Raw genomic sequence first — 12,651 nt, forward strand, 5'->3', positions numbered from 1 at the left:
GAGACAGAAAATTTAACAGAAAATTGAAACAGAAAATTGAAACAGAAAATTGAGACAGAAAATTGAGACAGAAAATTGAGACAGAAAATTGAGACAGAAAATTGAAACAGAAAATTGAGACAGAAAATTGAAACAGAAAATTGAGACAGAAAATTGAAACAGAAAATTGAGACAGAAAATTGAAACAGAAAATTGAAACAGAAAATTGAGACAGAAAATTGAAACAGAAAATTGAGACAGAAAATTGAAACAGAAAATTGAAACAGAAAATTGAGACAGAAAATTGAGACAGAAAATTGAGACAGAAAATTGAAACAGAAAATTGAGACAGAAAATTGAAACAGAAAATTGAAACAGAAAATTGAGACAAAGTGATAAAATTAAAAGAAAGAGAAGAGAAACAGATAGAGAAAAAAAAAAGAAAGGCTGAGGCAGATAAAAAGGAAAGGAAAAAAGAAAGAAAGAAGAAAGAAAAAAAAAATTCAATAATCCAAAAAACGACACTTTTAGACCTTGTCAATATTTTAACAATTTCCCATATGAACTCTTTTCATCACAATGGTCACAAATAAGCTGTTTTTCTTTTATAGATAGCTTTTCCAATATTCGGAGTCGACATTTCATTAAATTGTTATTAAAATTGTTAAAGTTTGTATTAATTTTCCTTGTTCCTTAACTTTTGGACGCCTGTAATTTAATTAAATTTATTTATATGTAAAAAAAAAAAAATAATATGTATTCAAAATTAAAAATCAAAAAAATTATTTTTTATTTAACTACCATCATTATACATTGGAAAATTCACCCAAATTTTTTTTTTTTTTTTTCCTTTTTCATAGATAAAGTTAGAAGTCATTAAAAACAATGTTTACAAAATGTCTACGAACGTGCGTAGACATTTTGTAAACATTGTTTTTAAAAAATAAAAAATAATACTTCTATTATGTTTTAAACGACTGTAATAGTTTATTTTGGAAGTATATTTCATAAAGAAAATTGACAACCCACTTTAAAAACAGAAATTACGAGTTTTATATATTTTATTCGCAGTTTTTTGTTGACTCTTCTGGCGGCCATGTTGTAAGCCCTAACGGGGCTTACAACATGGCCGCCAGAAGATTTGGAGATTACCAAGCCTTCTACTCTAATAGTCTCTTTCACTGAACAGCTAGACTTTGGAATTCCCTTCCTGCCACCTGATTCCCATATAGGCAAACAAATGTAAACATATTCTTGTTAGCCACTCTCTTAAATAACCAAATTCTACTCAATCACTACCAACCATTACCGTGTTATCTTGCCGTCCATCTGATGCTCATTCAACCCTTATTCATGGGTGTAGGGAAACGTCCGACTTACCTAATTAGCACGTGTGCATAATTCAACGGGTCGGTCGTGGAATGAAATGAATGAAACAAAAATGGCTGCCTTATCTCTTTATATGCCTGCAATGTGACCACCCGATATGCAAATGAGATGCTCCTGGTTGCGGATAAAAAAAGGTTGATTTTTTTTTAGAGGGAGGTTCATTTTTGAAGTTGGATTTCGAAAAAATAAGCCGAATTAGCAGAAGTTTGTTTGGAGTTGAGAGAAGGTGCGTTACGTACACAGAAGTTTGGAAGTTGGAAGTTTGGACAAAAGTGTTAACCTTACCCAAGAAATTATTGGTGTGACGGGCGGCAGAAATAACACTCAAGTTATTGAATTATAATGGGTGACCCCTTGACCTCTGATAAGTGGTGACGACCGAGTACAAAAAACACAAACAGATGTGCATGTTTTTTGCGTGCGTCTTAAAAACGGATAACACGCGTAAATGTAATTACATGTAATAAAACAGATACTACACTTTGCTCCTGTACAGCACAATCACGTTGACACAACGGTTCCCATCAGATCACCGCAGTTAAGCAACGTTCAGCCTGGTCAGTACTAAAATGAGTGACCATTTGGGAATACCAGGTGCTGTATGTGCTCTCCGCTTATCTCGGCATTGTTTCCAGTCATCCTGGACGTCTCCTTGCCACTGGACTCAAACAGTTCCAATTCAGGAGGGGTGTGGTTGGAGATTGTGCAACTCTTGCTTCACAATCTCACAATTACATGCCCAGCTGCCCTTCCAGGGGGTATCCTTTGTCTTTCAAGACTGAACGGAGGCATCACTATGTATGATTTAAGATCCTAATCATCTAGCTAAATCATCATCATCATCATCATCATCATCATCATCATCATCATCATCATCAGTTTAACACCTGCTTTACTTGCTGGAATGTGTTGGATTTTTTTTTTTTTTAAATTGACTCCAACACTTAACTCTGTAAATGTAGGTATTTACTTGCTTCCCCACGTAAGCAAAATATGACACAAGGTCGGTTTTTATGTGAGGTGAAGGGGGAGGGAGGGGAAGGGGATGGTACATATAGGGTTGCCCCTACATGTACCAATAACCAATTGCCACAAGGGCAATGGTCACAAAGTGCAACATCTGCCGGAACAGATACTACACTTTGCTGTAATGTAATATAAACCAACATCGTCTTCCCTAAGTCTGGTCCCAAACAGGAGCCCTTTAGGTCCAATGTGCCTTGTTTGGGATGAACGTGAATAAAAAAAAAAAAGTGACCTTGTCTGTTTGTCTGTCTGTCTGTCTGTCTGTGGAATGGTCTCTACTACTCTGTCAATTTTTAGTCTACAGACTTGAAAGGTGATTTGGATCTGTAGAACAAATTTAATTTAGTTTTTAGCCGGTAAAAATAGCTGCTAAGGAGTCAAACTTGTTTTTCAAATGGAACTTGACATGCGTAAGTCGATTAAAAATGTCCTACGCATGTGTAAATATACATTTATGCATTTAACAACATTGTTTTTTTTTTAAGTTTTTATCCCTCACCCCCCCCCTCACTGCTCTCACCCCGCCCTTTTTAGATAAAATTTCCCCTCTAATTTTTCCTCCCTAAGCTAGATGTTGCATTTCCTTATATGCAACCTAACTTAAATGATAACAAATAATGCTGGAAAGCTATATGGTTTGCTTTCAATTCTAGCTGCTTTAAAAATTACAACTACAGAGTTGAACAATCAAAGTGCTGCCATAGAAAAGATGACATGATTCCATTTCCGTTTGAAAACCGGTTTTCTTTTTTTGTTGCAGACAAACGTTGAAAAACGGTTTTCTTTTTTTGTTGCAGTTGGCCAGTTGTGTACAAATCCCAAAAGCAATAGAAGCCTTCTGTCATGTCTGAAAGTGACACAATGTTCAACAAGTGCGATCGGAGATGTGCCACTGTACAACTCATGCTCTCTACCGATTCAAGTTATGACAACAGGACCATTGCCAGCACCCTCAAAATGCATTGCTGGATTTCCACGAATAACGGGGACATGTCCAGGGTGATGAAAACAGACGCAGTTTTCCAACAGCTCGGAAAGCAAGATTCATTAAGGCATTTGTTGTAGAGTTTGGAGAGCTGGAGCTACTTCGGCTGAGCACTTTTTTAATAGCACAGCTGGGATGAGGTCGGGTCCACATGCTTTGGAAGTGTCAAGGTTTTTTATGATAGCATGCACCTGAGCAGGCGTGATTTTCAGATCATCTAGCGTGGCGTCTGTCCGCATAGGAAATTGAGGTAGGGGGTGGTTTAGAGGGTCCAGTGTGGAGTTTGAGGCAAACCGACTGGCAAGCATGTTAGCCTTCTCGGTTGCTGAGCAAAGAACCTCGTGATTGTTGGTTAGTGGGGGAATTGTTGATTGCCCATTATTTACTACACTGTTGTAGATTTTCCAGAAGTCACGAGTTCCTAGTTTTTGTGCTTCGATGCGTTTTTTAGTGGTTTCCGTAAATTCCCTCTTAACTGTCGCTATTTCTTTCTTAACATTACTTCTAGCTTCTATGTACTTCTGTCTGTTTGAACTGGACTTATGTTGGTTAAACCTGCGGAATGCATGCTGCCTTTGAGCAATGGCAGTTTGATGTGGTTTCAAGTGAGGGTCACATCATGCCACCTCATATCTTCGAAGTCGGCTTGAAAGACCCTGGGTGTGGCAGGAAGACTCTGCAGTGGCCTACAAGTCCAAGGAGACCCAAGCTACAACTTTGTACTTCTCTTACTGGTCACCCTCCTCCGATCTAAACACGCTGGACAACTTTGTTTATATGTCGAGAACATCACCAATATGACCTCCCACAACACCAAAACACCAAAGCTAACCTGATGGCAAAGACATGCTCCCAGTTCTGAACACGTGTTGAGGCAGTGATTGAGGCTGAAGGCGGCTACATTGAATAGATATCAGCTCTACTACATAATCAAGTTACTTGAATTATTTTTTTTCAATAAAAGTTTTAAAATAAAGCTGTAGTGTTGTTTTCTTTAGGGCGACACTTTTATCGTTCCACCCTGTAGATATTAAGTACAATATAATAACCATTAGACAATAAATATGAAGTCTGCATGAATTAAAATATCATATTTAAACGTATTTTACAACATGGTAACAACAACCTGCTAGTATATATATAAATATATATATATATATATATATATATATATATATATATATATGATGAAAATAATGGAAGTAGTATTCTGACAAAATAGAGAAATAAAAAGGAACAAACCGTATTATGTGTTCATCAACGTTTCGTCTTTATTTCATTCATCTAGAAGAAGTCTCGAAATAAAGATGAAACGTTGATGAACACATAATACGGTTTGTTCCTTTTTATTCATATATATATATATATATATATATATATATATATATATATATATATATATAGTAATTTATAAAATATATATGGCGATTAAGCTACACTGAATATTCGGCGTTTCATCCACTCTAGGACTCCTCAGGCTTATGCGCATAAGCCTGACGAATCCTAGAGTGGATGAAACGCGGAATATTCAGTGCAGCTTAATCGCCATATATATTTTATAAATTACTAACTAGCTCTACCTACGTATTGAGCACTTTTGAAGTGAATACTTAAAGTTTACGCATAAATCTATACTTTTGTATATTAATTTTATGTGAGTAAATTAAGTAGTTATATATATATATATATATTTGTAGTCATCAACATACAGTCCTGTTTCGTTGTATCACAACTCATCAGTGCTGCTAGACTAGCACCTCTCCCAAGCCGGGGATTGAACCTAGAACCATCGCGTTGACAGTCAGCAGTTTTACCGATCAACCCATGGGAGCGGTGCTCGTAAATTATCTCGCCAAATGTCTATTCAAGCAAACAGTTTCCACCACTGTTTCACCAAGAAATCGCAACAATCAATCCGTATTCCTTCTGATGAGTTAAGCGCATAATAGATTCACTAGTTAGGTTTAATGACTTCGTTTGATAAAAATTCAATATGGCGTAATGGAAAAATATTTAGATTTGCAATTACAGAATATGATTCTAATTTTTTCCTTTGCTCTTTATTCTAACACTACACTAAGTTTACTGTTTTATTTCGCTACAGTTGATATTGTGTAGAACAATAAGAAAATCATAGTGAACAATGCATTCAACAAAATTTCACACACATTTCTGGATACCTATATCTAATAAGTTCAAAAGAAAGGACACACTTAGGGAGGTATTTTGGTGGTCAAGTCACTAAATAGAGATTAGCTGGTTTCCCGGCATAGCCCAGGATGTAATAAAGATTGACTGAAATACAGGTTCTAGCTGGTTTCTAGGCGTTGCCAGGGATGTAATATAGACACATTATGTTGTATATTACCTGTTCTCTTCTCCCTAAGGTAAAACAATTTCATATACATGCTGTAAATTACCTGTGCTAGGGATAAAACATGAACAATACCAGTCCTAGGGTAGATAAAACAAATAATACATAGAGATGAAAGATTCCTCTCCCCTAAGAATAAAACATATGTTCAATATCTGCTTTTGTTTTTTCATTGTTTATACGGTCCCGAGCAACGCCGGGTAGCCCTGCTAGATATATTTCCATATGTCTGAATACCCTATATACCAATTTTCGGATTTTCACCATGTCAAATCACATTTCAGTTCCTTTTGACGGATTAATTGTTGCTATTTCTTTTGATGAGTTAAGGGCAAAATAGATTCACTAATTGATATAATAATTAAGTGATTGATTTTGTGCTATGAAACAGATACTGTCAAGAATTGTAAATGTCAACTGAATTAAAGGAATAAATTATAAGATGGTTAACATCATGAATTTTGGAATATAGTTTTTTATCATTTATTTACTATATTGCTCTGTAATTACATATTATAAGAATATATATTTCTACAAAAAAAAATATATATATATATATATATATATATATATATATATATATATATATATACTAGCAGAAGTACTTGTCGTTGATTGGGTTCAAAAACAGCCTACAGAAAATGGACACTGATTTATGAAAGTATGATAGGTTATCAAAAGGAAGGGTTGTAAAGAGATAGCTTAGAATTTGGGAGTATCAAAACCAAAGCAAAATATGATTAAAGTAAAAATAAAATAGATAAACCCCATAATTTATTATACCATACCTGTTCACACTGAAACACTTATCACAATATTCTGTGGATCTATATTAAAAAAACCTTGTTAAACTCTGTGACATATTTCCATTCTATGCAGGTCAGGCGCGAACGAACACCCCATAATTTTATTATACCATATTTCTTCAAACTGAAACATAATTATCAAAGTATACTTACGCAGATAGATATGAAAAGTCTTTATTAAAGTTTGTGCCTATTTCCATTCTATGGAGGCCAGGCGCGAATGCAGACCCCACAATTTTATTAAACCATCCCTATTTAAATTAAAATATACTTATCAAAGTATTATTATGTGCATCTATATCAAAAACACTTGTAAACGTTTTTTTTTTTAATTTTTTTTTTTTATTTCCATACTTTGTGGACCCCACAATTTTAATGACTCATCATTATGCCAGATTAAACATACCCATTCCTGTGTCTCGATACATCTTCTATCATTATATGTGATCAGTTTTCTATAATAGTCAACCATATAGGAGCCTATTCGTGACCAGACACACACAGAGACGTTTAGCTTTATATATATATATATATATATATATATATATATAAGGCGGTGGTCACCAACAATGTGTATTTTCAATGAACTACGAAAATGCTATTTTTACATCTCCAACACATTTTGAAAATAATTTCTGAAGAGGACGCTTCACAAAACGTCTGAAACGCGTTAAAAACGATTTCAATGACTTAAAAATATTATTACAATGATCTAAACATAATTCTCAATGAAAAACCAAGACACGGAATAATAAAATAATGTTAAAAAATACACATTGTTGGTGATCACCCCTTTATTAAAATATACATCTTTCTTTCCTTGGAATTTCTTAACCCATTACTTTCAGTTGAATTAAAAAGTCGGTCAATTTAGCTCTTATGCGTAGATCATCCTATAACGATTTGATCACTGTCTGCCTGACGTAATGAACATTTAAATTAAAATGTTTAAAATTCAACGCTATTTCACACGGTTAATAGTAGCCGAATGGATACGGCCTCCGCTAATCGAGCCAGAGATGTCTCGTGTCGCAGGGTTCGAATCGTTCGACTGGTAGTAATCGTGACACCCTGCACTGAAGAATCTCGAAAGGATGAAACACTAGTGTCTGTAGGTATTTAATTATTATAGTAAAAAAATAATTATATATATATATATATATATATATATATATATATATATATATATATATATATATATATTAAGTAATGTGATTGATAATTTAAAATTTGAAAATCAAATTATAATTAAATTAAAAATCCGTTTCATAAGAAGGAACAACAACAAAATCAATTATCTGTACGATCGTTTCGGAAAACAATGCTTTTTATTGTGGTATACATCAAGTTATGTACAATAATTATATATAGATTTTTGATAAGCAAGATCTCCTCATCAGCAAATTTTGGAGGGTTTTTATTGAATTTAAAAGACACCATTAATAAACCTAGCATTGAAAGTAAGGCAGATGAATCTTTTAATTTTTCGTTTTTTGAAATCAGGAACTGTGGTTAAAATAGTCATTAAGATGTTTGCTATAGCTTTTTATCTTATATATATATATATATATATATATATATATATATATATATATATATATATATATATTTGTTTGTGTGTGTGTGTGTGTGTGTGTGTGTGTGTGTGTGTGTGTGTGTGTGTGTAAAGTGATCTTGTCCATGTATGTGCAGAACAGTCTCTACTGAACTAATCTATCAATTTTTGGCCCACAGACTTGAAACCTGACATATATTGGGAATTTGGACCTATGGAATGAAATCGATTTTTTTAACACTATTCGCCAGAAATCACTTAAACTATTTCTTCTTCACTTTTTAATTATTGGGTTGGTGCAAAAATAATGTTGTTTTTTTTTTTTGTTTTTTTTTTTTGCTTTTTTGACAGTCACCTTCAAAAGATCAAAACTCCTTTCATAATAAATTTTATTAATCGAAATAAGAACCATTGGAATCGACACATTTTTGTCAACGAGAAACAAGTTTATTTATCCTATTAGCATAGAAATCTGGAGTTCTGGAAGTTTTTTGTTTTATTTTCTTCCTTTGAAGATTGTAATGCTGGGTATGGGGCAGAAATATTAGTTAGGTAGAACTTCAGGTTCTTCCTCATAAGCCCTGCGGCACATAGGTGCCGCAGGGCTTATAGAGAAGAACTTATAAAGAAGAACTTATGAAGAAGAACATGAAGAATAACTGATGGTTGATATCTCTCTAAGATCTAAGTCAGTGAAGGCCGATTTGGCATCATCTCAGCTTTTGAAGCATTTTTCACGCAGGAAGTTGTCGATATGCTTGAAAAAGTGATAATCGGTGGGCGAGAGGTCAGGTGATTATGGCGGATGAGGCAGAGTCTTGTAGCCCAATTCGTTCAGCTTCTGAAGGGTTAGTTGAGCAACGTGTGAGTGAGCGTTGACATAGAAAAGAATTGGTTCCTTTCATATTGACCAATCTCAGGCATATACATTGGAGTTTCTGCTACATTTCATCAATTTGCTGACAGTACTTCTCTGCCGTAATCGTTTCGCCCGGATTCAAGAAGCTGTGATGGATGAGACTGGCCACGGATCACCAAACAATCACCATAACTTTTTTTTGCTGCAATTTTGGCTTCGGGAATGGTTGTGGAGCTTCTCCAGCATCCAACCCCTGCTGAACATCACCAGTTATCATAGAGGATCCACTTATCATCACACGTCACAATCTGCTAAAGAAATGGTCGTTTTTGTTGCGTAGAAGAAGCATAGACGACACTCCAAAATGACAATTCTTTTGATTATCGTTCAATTCATGCGACACTCATTTATCCAAATTTTTTTACTTCCCTATTTGCTTTAAATGGAAAATGACTGTTGAGTGGACAACCTCGAGTTCAACAGCAACTTTTCGTGTGGTTTTGCTAGGATCGGCTTCAATTAAGACTTTTAAATATTTTTTATCACCCCCGCAGTCGGCCGGCCATAACCGTCTTCATCTTCGAGGCTCTCATCACCATTGCAAAATTTCTTGAACCACCGTTGTGCCACAGGTTCGTTAGTTTCTTGGGCCAAACGCATCATTGATATCATGAGCTGTCTCAGCAGCTTTTTGACCATGTTTGAACTGAAACAAGAAAATCATGCGGATTTGAATTTTGTCCATGCTGTTGAAAAGCCTGCAAAAAAATGAATGAAGAGTTTTAGAACGGTAATGAATAACATGTTCGATAGAGCGAAAAACGCGCTTCAAAATGATATATAACATGGCTATATATATCAATGAACTAATTCAGAAATTATATATAAAAGTAACATATGTGAGAAAACGATATCGTTTTTGCACCAACCTACTAGAAATACCAAAGGGAGATAATGTTAAATTAACGCCATTTTTTTAGAGTTGCCTCCCTTTAGTATTTCTGTTGATTTTTTTGGTTTGTTTGTTTGTTTTTCCTCACATGTAAGCAACTTCGATTTTTTCCTCCTCTTCCTTTTCTTTTCCTCTTTACCCTTTCTTTTGCTCCCCTCGTTTCTCACCCTTTTTTATCTCTTATCAGTCATACCGATAAGATATCAAAAAAAAAAAAAATTAACTACATCTTGTTAAATAACGAGCCCTTCTAATAATTACTTAAATAAACACAAGGCCAAACGACATTGCTTTTAACAAAACAATAATAAAGGGTTTATTTAAAAAAAAAAAAAAAAAGGCGAGATTGTATCTCAAACTGGAGAGAGAGAAAGAAAGTGTAAATGTCTGTTTGAAGGTGTCGTCTGCCATCAGACTGCAGTCGTCAACAAGTAGCAGTGGGAGGGGTGAGTGAGAGAGGTCTGTATAGGTCGCTTGCTGGCGTCTCTCTGGCGATCACAGCTGAGATCCCAAAGGGCTAAAAATAGTCCTTAAGGGGACAGCTCAAATCAATGCGCCCTGCCAACCGATTGGTCAGTGTTGTCAGAAATTTATCTTGTTTCCAGATAAATTTGACGTGAAAGTAACTAGTCTGAAAAAAAATAAAAGCATGAAATAAAAAGGGGGGGGTAAAGGATGAAATATAAAGGTCTTGTTTCAAAACAAAGAAGAGATTTTATTTACAACTAGCGGGGGTACCCGGCGTTGCCCGAGTGTTTGTTTCCGGGATGGGGGGGGAGTTTTAAAAAATGTTATGGTAGGTAAGGTAATAGTATCAGTAAGTAAAGAATTGCCTTTTAGAAAGGTTTTATTAACTGTAAAATACACGTACGCTCTTGAAAGGATCAGGCGGGAAAATGAAACAGAGGGCGCTTTTATTATGAATGTCAATCCCAAGGGGGATAACTCTTAACAACAAATTAAATCATAACATTTTCCCCGTCCTAAAGTATTCAAGTAAGGGGTAATTAATTATAGACAAAATTTTTTTTTTTTTTTTTTTTTTTTTTTTTTTTTTACAATCACATAAGAATCATTTTATTTACAAATAACATATGAACCCAAACTGCAGTTTTTTCAGTATTTAGTCACAAAATCCTTATATTTACTAGGGAATTGTCGAACTCGGGACGACCTCCGCACAGATTGGCAGGAATGCTGATTTTCAGTATTATTTTTTAGTGAAATCTGATTTTCTTCAAGATCAGACGATTGATTTTTGTCTTCCTCATGACCAATGTTTTCATTAGTAGAAGGTTCAAATAAAGTCTCTGAAGTAGTAGGATTATTATTAGAGTTTTCTTCATTTGATGAGTTTGGAGCTAAGTCTCGAACGTTGACAGTGGTTTCAGTACCAGAAGGTAGTTGAACATAAGCGTAGTGGGGGTTGACATCTATTAGGGTGGCAGGCGTTACAGGAGGGTCATGTTTACTTGTTTTAGTGTGGTTTCTAATATATATTGGGCCTGGTTTAACCCAAGAAGGAATTGAAATTCCGGAAGCAGATTTACGACTATATTTAAATAGTCTATCATGGGGAGTCATATTAGTGGCAGTACAAAGTAATGATCTAATTGAATGAAGTGCGTCCGGTAGTATGTCTTCCCAATAAGGTAGTTTCATTTGATTAGAATGTAATGTTGTTTGAATGGCCTTCCATAAGGTACCGTTGAGTTTTTCAATCTGTCCATTACCTTCAGGATGATACCTACTTGTTTTAGAAGTAGCAATTCCTTTTTTGTGTAAAAAATCCTTTATTTCTCTTGCTAAGAAATCAGAAGCACGGTCAGTATGTATCATGTCAGGCAAACCAAAAATTGAAAAGAGTTTGTTTAGACAGTGGATAATGGTTTTGCTTGTCATATCTCTGCAAGGAAAAGCGAAAGGAAAACGGGAATACTCATCAATTAGAGTAAGTAGATATTTGTTGCCATGTATAGAAGTAGGTAGAGGGCCTTTAAAATCAAGATTTAATCGTTGAAAAGGTAATATGGCTTGAATGAGAGTCCCTCCATTGGTATTGGCGAATTTGGGTTTCAGTAATTGACAGGATGAGCAAGAGTCAGTAATATTCTTAATTTGATCCAAAGTAAAAGGGAGGTTCCTCGTTCTTATAAAATGGCTTAGTCTTGAAACACCAGGATGACATAATTGTTTATGTAAATCACGAAGATCTTGTAGATTGTAAGTAAGAGCAGAGATGCGAGAGAATGTGTCAGCAGCAATATTTTCAGGTCCAGGTCGATAAACTATAGTGAAATTGTATTGGGATAATTCTATACGCCAACGACATATTTTGTCATTCTTAATTTTTTATTTTCTTTTATTGTCGAATATGAAGCTGATGCTCTTCTGATCTGTGATGACTTTAAAGTGCCTGCCGAGTAGAAAATGTCGCCACTTACGGAGAGCTTCTACAATAGCGGCTGCCTCTTTTTCTACTGCATGGTGCTTAATTTCGTTAGTATTGAGAGTTCTTGAAAAAAATGCAATAGGACGACCTTCTTGATTTAGTGTTGCAGCAATGCAATAGTTACTAGCGTCCGTTTCTACTTCAAATTCTTTATTTGGATCTACCGTTATTAAAGTGGCGTCTTTTAGATCATTTTTCAATGTTTGAAAAGATTTTAATACAGATGGAGGTAGTAGAAATTCTTTGTTTTGATTTAGTAATAAAATTTTATCAG

General features: G+C 34.8%; 1 pseudogene; it reads left to right on the forward strand.

Annotated features, from left to right (window-relative positions):
• Positions 1-1,856: 1,856 nt before the first annotated feature.
• On the forward strand, positions 1,857-1,974 carry LOC145264101 (5S ribosomal RNA; annotated as a pseudogene).
• Positions 1,975-12,651: the final 10,677 nt, after the last annotated feature.

Source organism: Euprymna scolopes, chromosome 39 (genome assembly GCF_053919585.1).
Source record: "Euprymna scolopes isolate OS-2025 chromosome 39, ASM5391958v1, whole genome shotgun sequence".
NCBI lineage: Eukaryota > Metazoa > Mollusca > Cephalopoda > Sepiida > Sepiolidae > Euprymna > Euprymna scolopes.